Consider the following 9,335-nt stretch of genomic DNA (forward strand, 5'->3'; position numbering starts at 1 on the left):
TGGTGATCATACAATTGATAAAAGTTAATCTTATTTTTTTTCCTGGTAAAGTAATTTAACTCGGGCATAAAAATTCTAAGTACTTTGAAAAATTTTATAGCATTGCTGCTCCTCTCTTTGAATAGAATGGTTTTCTTAAAATCATAATTAGAATTTATAAAAACTGACATCAGAAATAAAGTGTTGACAAATGTAATCTTTATAGGTTCTGAACATATTTTGAGATTGTTTCACTTTAATAAAATATTTTTGTTTCAAACTAGTTTCAATTTCACTTGGGGGTTTTGTATTTGAGGAGGCACCTAATATTTTATAAAATTAATGTTCGAAGATACTGTAACATAAAAATTTGAATTTAAATATTGATTAGATCTCTTCATTTTGCTTTCCTGCTTGTGAACTTGTCAATTGATTTCCACAGGGATATGAAAAATAGGTTTTAGACAGAGATAATCCAGTATAATCCCAAAACAGAAATCAGAGGACAAAATGGTCACAGCAATAAATTATTCTCTTATACATTCTTGTTACCTTGATTCCTCCAAAATTTTCCAAATCCCCTGCTTAAGGTTACAGGAAATATGAACCTCACCAAAACCTTCAAATAAAGAGGTTGATAATACATAAAACAAAACTTATAGATTATTTAAAATAACGTTATTTAATTATGATAATTATAGTTTATTCTTCGAATTTGCTAATCTTATTTATGGTAGTGGAGTTTTTGACTATATCTCCATGGCTCGGACATTCTCTGTTTCACTGATTAGATAAAGCTTTAAAATATTCCAGAAAGTTCAAAGTTGGCTCCAGTCATTTCACATCAATCTATACAAAAACATGTGCTCTCATAGACAGATGGGCGCAGACTAACTTCTGTGAACGTAGTCCTGTAAGCTAGAATTCTAAGGTGAGGGAGACTGAATTTCACGATCGTGCTTTTGTGATTTTTCTCCTACCTCCTTACTTCAGTTAGTCTAGAGTTAGACGTAAAAAATGTCTCTTTATGCAAGAGACACATTCGGTCTTGATATTTGTTTGTAAAAGAAACTATTTTGCACAAATAACCATCTCTTTCAGGAAGTCAATATTGTATGTACATCGTGCTTTAATATTATATTCTAAGACGATTACAGAGATGTAAATGAAGTTTTGGGGAAGAAGATTTAGGAACAGAAAGTTGGTATAGTAAATATAGGTATTTTTACAATTGCCTTAAATATGCACAATACTGATGGTGGAGGGACTCATGTTTAAAAGATTTGCAATATAATTTGTTGCTAGTACTTAATAAATTTGGTAGAGGGAATGCGCCATTTTTAATATTGTATAGATGCTTTATGGACTAATAACTTGATTCACAGAGCATATAAACTATCATCCAGAAAAATTCCCATCTGAATTAGAAGCATAAATGACAAGTTGAAATTTATGTTCAATTGTATTACTTCAAGAAACAAAGATATACTGCAGTTAGAACTTTTCACTATGCACTAATTTAAGGCACATAGTGATCATACAGGTCACAAAGTTTGGAATTTATATTCTGCAAGTATTTTTACTTCAGCTTTGTCTCAATGTAATTATTCAAATATTATTAAAGCATGAAACAAACTGACTATGACAGAGAATATTGTGTTAAGGAGGTGTGTGAGTTGCAAGGATTCTGGCTGAGAGGAGTATTCAAAATCAATACATTCTCGTCAGCAAGGTAAATTTGAGCCAAGCTGACCTTTCTTTGCAGCTAATGTACAAGCTAGGAATTATTAGTGTTCACTCAGAGAAAAGTTTTAATGCAAAGTGAAAATACTTATTTTAGAGCAAACATGAAAAATTGAAGGACTTGCTTACCTATTTGATTAAATGCAAAAACGAGACTGCACATAGGATTTTGTTGTGCTGTGATAGAACTTATTTTACCAGTCACTTTCATAACCTTTAAACAGCCTTAAATAGTACATATGAAAAACACATTCATAACAGATTCCCCACAGGGAATTTTCTTTGGTTTTAGAAAATTTTATTAAAGATTGGCATTGCAAATAACATTTTTCATAACTATATGTAGACCTGTTAAAATTTTTATTAAAACTGGAGTTTGGCCTGTTCTTTTTCATCATTCTATCAGATATTAAACTCCAGCAGCAGCTGTAGGAAATGGAGAAAGGGATTTTCAAAGGGATTTGAGTCTCCCTGTCTCTGTGCCTTTAGTGATCATATTATCATAACTATCACACATAACAAAGCTCTAAATCTGTAATTCAGATAAAGTAGTCAGGACTTTGAAATACAAAAATCCAAACATATGCTGTAACATTTTTTTTGCAGGGTTGGTTCCTTTAACATGGATTTTGTAAACTTGGGGTGGTATCCAACAGATTTTGTGTACTAACATGCACTAAACGGCATTATTGCTTAAATGTTTGATGGAGATTTAATTAAAGGTATGTTCTGTTATACCTACAGTAGTTCCACTAAGAGTATACCAGATGCTGTTCTGCCAGATGTTGAACAAACCACTAAAGGTTAATAAGAAATGATGTTAGAAGCTTTTTTTTGGACTGAATTATGTAAGCTAAACTGCTGAGGAGGCAATGCCCATCTTTTCAACAGTGTGTGAGTCCTGTTTCATGAGGGGACAGCTCAGCATAATGCTGTGTTGAAATGGTAAGTGTGAACACAATTCTCTGATGAACTTATAAAGCTAAAGATGCAATGTAATAAAAGGCAAGGAGGCTAACTTTTAAAGTAAAAGCAATGTAGTACAAAAGAAATGGTTTCCAAAGTATTTTTAGTATGTCTCTAAACTTATTTACATTGAGAAGATGGTTTCGGTATTAAGTGCCTAGGGAAAACAGTAGATGTATTGTGAAAAGTTAGTAAAACTCTAAATCTCAATATCAAACCGGCTTGTAAATGAGCAGTCACATATATATTTATTGTAACACTGCCTTCTGCTGGTCACACCTCATTTATGATGTAAGTGAAAGTGCTGGATAATAATGAGATGTGTTTATCTGAAATTATTCTCAATATGAAATATTTGGTGCTTAGGAAATATTTATATGAAGATAGTGTACATCTATCAAATATGTATGCATCGATGATAAACCCGTTGCATCTATGCTATATGCTTACAATTTTTAATTTGATACTTTCTTGGCCTCAGTTGAGAGAAAATTTTTTGTGTATAACATAGCAGAAAGTTATCAAATCCTTACATTTTGTGGTTAAATTGATTCATATTTTTGATATTTCCTTAGAGTTAGAGTTTCTGCTTGTTTCTGGTTTTTTCAGCTGAGGGGGCTTTGGGTGTCAGAGAGTATGTACCAAGCAAGACATCTGCAGGAAAATTTGTTTCATAACAGAATGTCTAAATGTAATGGAAGCTAGGACACTGTAAGATCTGTGTGTTTATGTGTACATTTTAGCAAGTGTTTGCACAAGCTGCACTTTTTGTTACTAAGTACTTTATTATTCCTCAGTTGGTCATTCAAAATACACACATATATTATGATAATTACTCCTTGGAGGAAAAATACAGGATTTTTAACGTGCTTTCTGTTTTACTTTCTAGCATGTCAAACAACTTTTTTCCTAAAAAAATCCAACAAACTGCTGTAAGAAGCATTTTCTGTTTCCTTAAGTACACATAAATGGTGAAAAGTGTAATGTGAATTTATACATATTTCATTGCATGTCTGTCAAAAATAAGGAAAATATTTCTGTATACTAGCTTCATCATAATAGGTTTAAGAGGCATGAAATGATACTCTATTTCAATCTGACATAAAATCCCAAAATTAAAAATCAAATATTTGGTAGGAATTAACTTCAGTAGTACGGAATATAATGGTTAAACCACACATTTACTTAGTGAAAACATTGGCATGCATGTCTGGCTGCCTCCAGTAAAATTAATGACTAGATTGTGCAGTGTGGGAAAATTTTTATTTCACTTTGGTTTTCCTCAAGAAGTGAAATCCTGCTTCAGTTGCCTGAGGCTACATTTTTAAGCACCTTTATTACAGCACAGATAAAAACCCAGCTATCAGACAAAATGCATTCTGTTTTATTACGGAGGATTATTTTGAGAAGCACAATTCTGTACATTCTGGGGATAATTTAAACACCAAGAATCCCTATTGTATGGCAAATAAAAAGTAATTATCCATAATGCATACTAAAATTGCATTTTAATGGACAAGACCTATCAGAAGATATGCGGATCGAGAAATTTCCATTTTGAAGTTCCTTCCCAGATTTGTGGGCCTTGCCTGACTGCCCAAGGAGGATTGTGCCCTTACTCCATGGGATCTCTATCTGAGCAACGACTGCAGATTCCAGCCCAGCAGTCCTCAGAGGATCCCTGTGGTCCCATCTGACCCTTGTAGTCTATGAACCTTAAGGTTTTAATAATCAAAGACCAGCCTAACCCCATGTGTGCATGTTTTAAAATTCCAAATATCGTCTTAGATGTAACAGTAATTAAAAAGTCACTTGCAAAATGATAATAGAGTCAGACTTGTAAGAGCAGATATAACAACATGCATAATAAAGTACTCCATGGCTGTGCTAGGAAAGACTAGATGATGTTAAAGGTGTAAAAGGAGACAGAAAAAAAAATCTGTAAGGTTTTAATCTGCAGAAAAAATAGGTTTAATTTTCACACAGCTGACCCGGAACCATTCTGTATTAAAGAAGTTACTGTTACCTTTTCATGGATAGCACTTAAATCTGGAAAGTAAGTCCAGTTTACAAATTTTCAAGGAAATTCCTCATTCCTTTATAATTTTTGAGTCTCTTTTATTTGCAAGCATATGTCTATGTGATTTGTTTGCTGACATGCATGTGAGCTCATTTCTGTGTGTACACAAAACACACATGAGAGGAAAAATACCAGGGTGAGTTTGTGTTTAGGTGGTCACAGAAGCATATAAACATGTTTAAACCTGAGTGTTAAAGTGTGTGTATCCAGAGAGATAATATGTGATAGTGGGCAGCATAATTCACTCTCATTTCCCTGTGTTAGAGATGACTGCATAATTCATGAATGGCAGAACAAAGTCAAGCCAGGCGTGAGTTGCACGTGGACATCCCTAATGAATGTGCATACTGCCTACTGTCCATCAGATAATACTTAAATCATAGATATTTTATGTGGGCATTCCCTTCTCCTCTTCCATTTTTAGTTGTCAAAATGTTTTTCCAATAATACGTTTGTAAAAGTTTTTTGCACTCCCCATGAGAAAGTGTATGGGCATTCCCTGTTCTCACTCAGATCTCTTTGTATGTTAAGACAGCAGAGTGTATTTGGCATTTACTTTTACATCTTCAGCAGTATCTTTATGTACATCTGTATTTTGACTTCACATTTGTGTCTCTTGGCTCAAAGTGCCACATTTCACCTATATTTATTGCTATGCTTAGCCACTTTATTCCAGTCTTGTTTTGGTGCTGTTTTTTTTTGTTTTGGTTTGGTTTTTTTGTATCATATATATTATAGTGTAAAGTGTAATGAGCTTTTTTGAAGTTCACTTACTATATACAGAGAAGTAGAAAAACAGCAATTGATGATTCCTTGCACAGTAGCAGTCTTAAAAAATAGGGTCCAAACACGTAGATATTTGAGTGTTATCAACAGTGTAGTGAAACATATTTCAAATATTTAGAAATAGCAGTAGGGTTTTGTTAAATATATATACAGTACTTCAAACAAAGACAATAAAAATTTAAGCAAATCAGCAATGTAATTTTCTATTTCTCAACATATAAATATAAAAGCAATTTTCTCTCCGATTTGTTTGTTCATTGTCTCTGAAATTATGAAATAATAAAGTAATTATAAAATGTTAAGTAATTTTTTCTCCTTAATTTTATGCCATTAAATTATTAACTAAACTAAATATTCTGTTGTGTATAGCATAGAAGTGTTATAATGTAGATAAAATTCTTCCATTTGTAATATGAGTTGCAGATTATATATCAAAACATACGGATTACAATGATTAAATTTGTATAAAATCAGCGTAATCCATTCATATGTTTGTAAGGGCCCAGAGTCCTCCAGAGAGAGTCACAAATCCACTGGATGTTCTTGAGTGCTGGATTTTTTTTCCTCCCCGATTTTATCTAAGATATGTGTAAAAATTCAAAAGTTAAACGGAGCTTCTTGGTTATAGCTAAGTAGTCTCAAACACGTGTGTTTATCCTACCTAGACTTGGTAGAGTCCTGCGCTTCCATGTATGGGGTGGCTTAGGGGTTTTTTTTGTTTGGGATTGTTGGGGGGGAGCTTTTTGTTCTGAGAATTGTCCATTTCCATTTTAGCTAGCAGCACTTGTTTTTAAGGTTTGAAGTAAAAAGTTAATTTCTAAGTAAAATCTGTCTCTCTTAGGGAGGCCCTTCCTCATGTGTCTGTACACAAAGTGAAGAGGTTCCGCATGTTTTGGGAGATGTCTGTGTACTGTTTCATCAAATTCTAAACAAATTCAGGTCTTTCAAAAACCTGTTTTGTCCAGATTGTCAGAAAGTTGTAATATGACCCTATGGGGAAAGCAATTAAACCAATCACATGAAATACTAATCTGATTTATTCACATGCTTGTATCAGTCTGTTTTTCTACTACAATTTCAAATTAATAATCCAAAAATATGAGTTATGCATTCTCACGGAAAAAGCGGTGCCTGTCTAGGAATGTATGTGCTTATGTGTAATAATGTATGTAATGTAGGGAGAACCCTCCCCTACTATGCCCGTGTGTGACTCTTGCCATTTTTGCACCCGTTTTACACCTATACAATGCCTTTGATTATCACATACATTCTGCTCATCTCTCCTAACTTCTGCAGGAGCTGAGTGAACCACAGACTAAACATCCTGCTGGGTGATTACTGTATTCCATAAAATTTTTTTTAAAAATCTCATTAAAAGTATAAAATTTTTCCAACATTATTTCATCTGCATTGGTAAGAATCAAACAAGTTGATTCTTTTCTTAACTATAGAGCATAATAATTGTAATTTTTCAAAATAGCCATTATTGTAAATTCTGTAAGAAATATTATTGCGATTATTTTGGGGACATCAGACAGTTTGGTTCAGGTTGCCTAGGACAACAAAAATGCCGCTATGCTGCATCTCAAAGTTTCTAGGATGAAATGAGTTGTGACATACCAGTGAAGATTAAATTTGTAACAGATAGAACACCTTTGAAGTACTAGCTTATGATTTCACAGTGGCATTAGGAGCCTTACTGCAGTATTTAAGCAGTTAGAAAGAATGCTAGTTATAAGTGTTTGAATTTTGTAAAATGGGATTTTATTGTCTTTTAAATAGCCATGACAGCAGTTTGTATTATCCAAGCACAACATTTTTATTGCCGTGTATTACTGTTGGAGAAGAGTTTTTCACATCCCATTTATAAAACCAAGGCACTTAAACAGGTGAATACCTTTTGTCTGATGTTCACTTTCAGCATTAAATAATACAGCCTTTTTCTTGTTTTTGTTGTTTTCTGTCTCCCCTCTTTTCCTGGTCAGCAGCTTAGAGAGGGGAAAGAACAGAAACATTCAGTGTTTGTCTCAGATAACACTGGAAGATCAGATGCCCAAAAATATTCTAGGCCTGAACATTTTTACATATGCTAAATTACTTTTAAAAAATAATAGCATAATTTCAGACGTCAAATATGCCTTTATCATATGGCTTTATGACATGACATTACCAGGACGTAAAGTTACTATGCTTTATGTCTGACTCAGATCACACCAAAATTTCCTGCTATATCACATAACAGAAATAGAAACTTGTTCCTAAAAATAATGTGTAGAAATCTTCAAGTATTCATTAAACCATTTGAGGGGAAGCAGGCATGAGCCTCTTTCCCTGCATTAATCTCCTAAGGATCACTAGGCTCCATATTACAATTTCCAGTGTTACTAATTTGTGAAAGTTACTTTAAAATATAAATCTCTGCATTGGCAGGATCTTTTAATGAGTCTCTAGACTTCAATGGGTTAATTTTCAATGAGAGTCGGGTTTTATATGTTTATATTTTCTTAGCCTTGGTCAGGAGAAGTGGCTTTGCTTGCCCTTGTGCTGTGCCAAAGTGATAGGGTTTCATTCGTTTGAAAACCTAGCACATCCCAAGAGGTTACCTTGGTGTAGATTTCTTTCTTTCTGTATTAAATCGCTCATTGTCGCAAAGTGACTAGTGCTGCTGGGCTTTGAAAAGAACTTCTAAGAGGTTAAAAAAAAAGCTTCTGTATAGGGGGATTTTTCAGTTCTGCAGACAGAATACAGTTTGCAGCTGTTTGACTTGCGACAGTGATATGGATCTGATTGTATACAGTATACTAGGAGCCGTGGATGCAGCTGGAATAGAGGTTATAAATTTTAAAAGCAATGCAGATTTTGGCCATTAATTGGCTGCTAATAAAAGCAAATTCAATGGGTTCTAACTGTGGGAGCCTGCAGCTCTGTATCTGATATCAGGAATTCATACACATTACACAGTTTTAGTGATTCAGACCACGACTAATTGAAATATGAGGCATACTGATCAAATTTAGCATTACCAGCATGCACTCTGGTTTGGGACTGTATGGCGACAAGGTAGCATTTATTACTTATTCTCCATAACACTGCCTGATTGAAATATCTAGCTATGTTGTCAGCAGAGGCCCAGCTGGGCTTTAGTACAGCTAATTAAGTCATTAAAAGAGAGGTCAAGCAATCTAACTCTTGCATACTAAACTACATAAAAGTCTTTATTATTTTTTTAATAAGTCAAGATTTGAATTTTTAAAGAAGTTTGTTTTAATAATAAATGCATTTGCAGGCTGCTTTGTCTGGGGCTTGATTAAAATGTGCATTTGTTAGCAACAAAGTGAAAACTTCTTGTGACTCAGTTTAATAAAAAACCCAACAGAACTAAACCTTGTGCAAGGATTTGTTTTGTGGTTTTTGTGGGGGTTTTTAAGTGTCTGAAAACTAAGCCTAACTGAGGATGATAACAGAAACATGACTGTCCTTGTGCAGACAGACAGAACTTGGTTGTCAACTGCAGCAGGTACCAAGGCACAATCATTATAGAAACCACTCATGCTTCACAATAATGTTAGATAACTACTGCTGCCTATTTTATGAATTCAGATGGAAGAGAGTGTAAGATGAAGTGAAGCAGCAATGATTTATTCTTGGACTTTGTAAGGCTGTGGGTTGCCTGAATTTGGAAGAGTAAAGCAGGGAAAGGATAGCAGTACTTGGGTTTGGTCTTGTAGTGGTTGGTGTCAGAGATGCTGTGAGATTCTACTCCGTGGAACACATCCTTCAC

Source organism: Pipra filicauda, unplaced genomic scaffold (genome assembly GCF_003945595.2).
Source record: "Pipra filicauda isolate LSUMZ 115617 unplaced genomic scaffold, ASM394559v2 scaffold17_size4572894_pilon, whole genome shotgun sequence".
Lineage (NCBI taxonomy): Eukaryota > Metazoa > Chordata > Aves > Passeriformes > Pipridae > Pipra > Pipra filicauda.